Source organism: Podarcis bocagei (genome assembly GCF_964188305.1).
Source record: "Podarcis bocagei genome assembly, chromosome: 16".
In the NCBI taxonomy this organism is placed as follows: Eukaryota; Metazoa; Chordata; class Lepidosauria; order Squamata; family Lacertidae; genus Podarcis; species Podarcis bocagei.
The window spans coordinates 19954530-19957653 of NC_138142.1; positions in this window are offsets into that span (position 1 = coordinate 19954530).

Sequence of the window (3124 nt, forward strand, 5' to 3'; positions counted from 1 at the left end):
CCCCATTAGCTAAAGTGGTGCTTCAGGTTAAGAACAGTTTCAGGTTAAGTATGGACCTCCAGAACAAATTAAGTACTTAACCCGAGGTACCACTATATATGTTTAAAGCATGTGGCTCCTCCCTCAAAGAATCCTGAGAACTGTAGTTCATTAAGGGTGCTGAGCATTGAGAGGATGCCCATAACAAACTACAGCTCCCAGGATTCTTTGGGGAAAGACATATATTTTTAGTATAAGGCATGTACACAGCTTCTGTCTCCTAAGAGAAGACAGGACACCACGAAAGTTGTTTTTTTTAGAAACCCCCCCCAGTTTTAGCACCCCTAATGCTAGACCTCAGAGTGGACCCACTGAAATTAATGGGCATGCCTAACCTGGGTTCATTTTTAATGTGTCTATTCTGAATAGGACTAACATGGGGTGCAAGCCTGTGAAAACAATTCCTTTCTGCGCACACACTAGAAGTCTGCATCTGTATTGGAAAAGTTTTTAGATGAATTGTTTTGTCAAAAAGAGTTCTCTTTCCAAACACATTCCAGAAAATGAAAGGCCAGTCCCAATAGTATAGTTGATAGCATAACACATAATCATCTATATTTTATTTTGGTGTTGTTGGGTTTTTTAAAAAAAATGTCATAAAGAAATATGCTAGCATCACATTGGGGTCTCCAAAACGGAAGTTGTGGGGGATGTTTCGTTGTGAAAAACCTGTGTCCAAACTGTGTTGTATAGGACTGTATGTAGGCCCTGAGTTCCTGGGAAATGACAATATTTTTAATAAACACTTCCCTTTCTAATTGTTCTGAAACTACATAGAAAGAGGTGTGCAAGGAGGGGAACACTTTAAAAAGTCAGGAAATAAGGAGAGGAACAGGACAGAAGAAACTCGAGATGGAAGAACAGGGCGGCTTCGAGAGGTATTGGGAGGGAGGTGTTGCTGGATGACACCCACTGGGTGCCATCAGGGTTTCCAGGTGGTTAGAGACTCAGAACTCGGGTGCAGTGGGAGAGATAGCTCAGGTTTTCAAAACTTTGGGAACCAGTGGGCACATATGGAATTTTGAGACAGCCGCAAAATGGCTGCCATGAGGTATGTGGCACAATTCAAAATGGCTGCCATGGGACCATGTTGGGGACCCAGCCACAACATGGTGGGCAGACAGGCACAAGCTCCATTTTAAATTCCCACTGGGTGTTTGCTGAGTTGCAGAGATCGTGGAGGAGCCGACTGGAGTTTCTCCACCATCGCATTACCTACTAGACTGCATCCACGTGCTGTGATTTGCCATCCCCACAAGAGCATCAAAAATGCCCACACATTTTTCTGAAATGTACATTATTGATGTGAATTATTTTGAAATGGACATTATCAAATGAGAGCTACTTCCTGAAGCTGATAGCAATTTAGGCCCCCCTTCCTTTGAATAGACTGCTATGGAGGCCAAAGGCTATGATAAATAACTAGATTCAGACACCAAAACTTCTAGATATTTAAGGTTTGTAGATATTGAAAGAGGTGTTGGATAATGTAACAAAATGCAGCTGCATCCTAGCCATCTTTACTCAGAGTAAAGTGGCAGGCTGGTGCAATCCAGGAGCTCCCAAACTGCGGTCCGTGAGTTTCACCTACAGCATGTTTGTAAAAATATACTGTATATTTCCGTGTATAAGACACCCCCATGTATAAGACGTTCCCTATTTTTAGGGACTCCAATTTAAGAAAATAGGAGGGAGTATAAGACATGTATAAGACGACCCCCGTGTATAAGACGGCCCCCAGTTTTTCACATAATTTTAAATTTAAAAAAGTATGGTTATTTAAAACTATGCAGAATCTAGCTCCAGTGTACTGCAACACTCACAACAGGAAGAGAAATTGTTTAGGGGTCCGCCAACACCTCCAGCAATTTTCAAGTGGTCCATAGGAGGGAAATGTGGGGAACTACTGATGTAATCCAGAGGGGAAACCAGTGGCCCTCCAGATGTTGTACTCCCAAGTTCATCACCCTTGACCACTGGCTATGCAGGCAGGGGGCAATGGGAATTGTATTATTTATTGTATTCCTATCCCACCCAAGAAGGGATGTGGGTGGCGCTGTGGGTTAAACCACAGAGCCTAGGACTTGCTGATCAGAAGGTCAGCAGTTCGAATCCCCACGACGGGGTGAGCTGCTGTTGCTCGGTCCCTGCTCCTGCCAACCTAGCAGTTCGAAAGCACGTCAAAGTGCAAGTAGATAAATAGGTTACTGCTCTAGCGGGAAGGTAATCGGCGTTTCCGTGTGCTGCTCTGGTTCGCCAGAAACAGCTTAGTCATGCTGGCCAAATGACCCGGAAGCTGTACGCTGGCTCTCTCGGCCAATAAAGCCAGATGAGCGCCGCAACCCCAGAGTCGGTCACGACTGGACCTAATGGTCAGGGGTCCCTTTACCTTTTCCCACCCAAGAGCTGGCACGTATAGTTCCCCTCCTCTCAATGTTATCCTCACAACGTCCCTGAGAGGTAGGTTAGGCTGAGAGGCAGTGATTGCCAAGGTCAGCACACTGTGAGCTTCATGGTGGAGGGGAAATTGAGCCCTGGCCTCCCAGGGACTAGTTCACCTGGCATGTCAAACACGGTTGGTGGCTTGGGGGGGTCAGGGACTGCCTCCCAGCCTAGCCTACCTCACAGGGTTGCTGTGAGGATAAAGTAGGGAGTGGGGTGGGGAACCCATGTTGAGCAAAGAAGATAAACGAAGGCATTTTCTCTACTTTCAAAGGGGCTTATTCGCCCCCTCGCCCGCCAATCACCTTCTGGGCCAATCCTCCCAGAGAGCCCGCCCCCTTCCCTAATGTCACTCTCACACGCCCGCCCGACGCTTTTCAATCGCTCTGCCTCTTGGACGAGGATCCCTAAAGCCTCTCGGACGGAACCATCCACTCAACAGGAGGGGGTTGCGAGCGTCCGACGCTATTCCACGCGCAAAGAGCCCCTACCGCTCCCCTCCTCCGCATGTTTCCCCTAGTTCTCTTTTTGACTTCTTTGATTCCAAGCTGAATTTAGCATAAATACAAAGAGGAGAGGAAGAAAAGAAGTGGCGCGTTCCCGCTCCACCCCCCCGCTTTAACATCGCACAGTGGTGCCGACC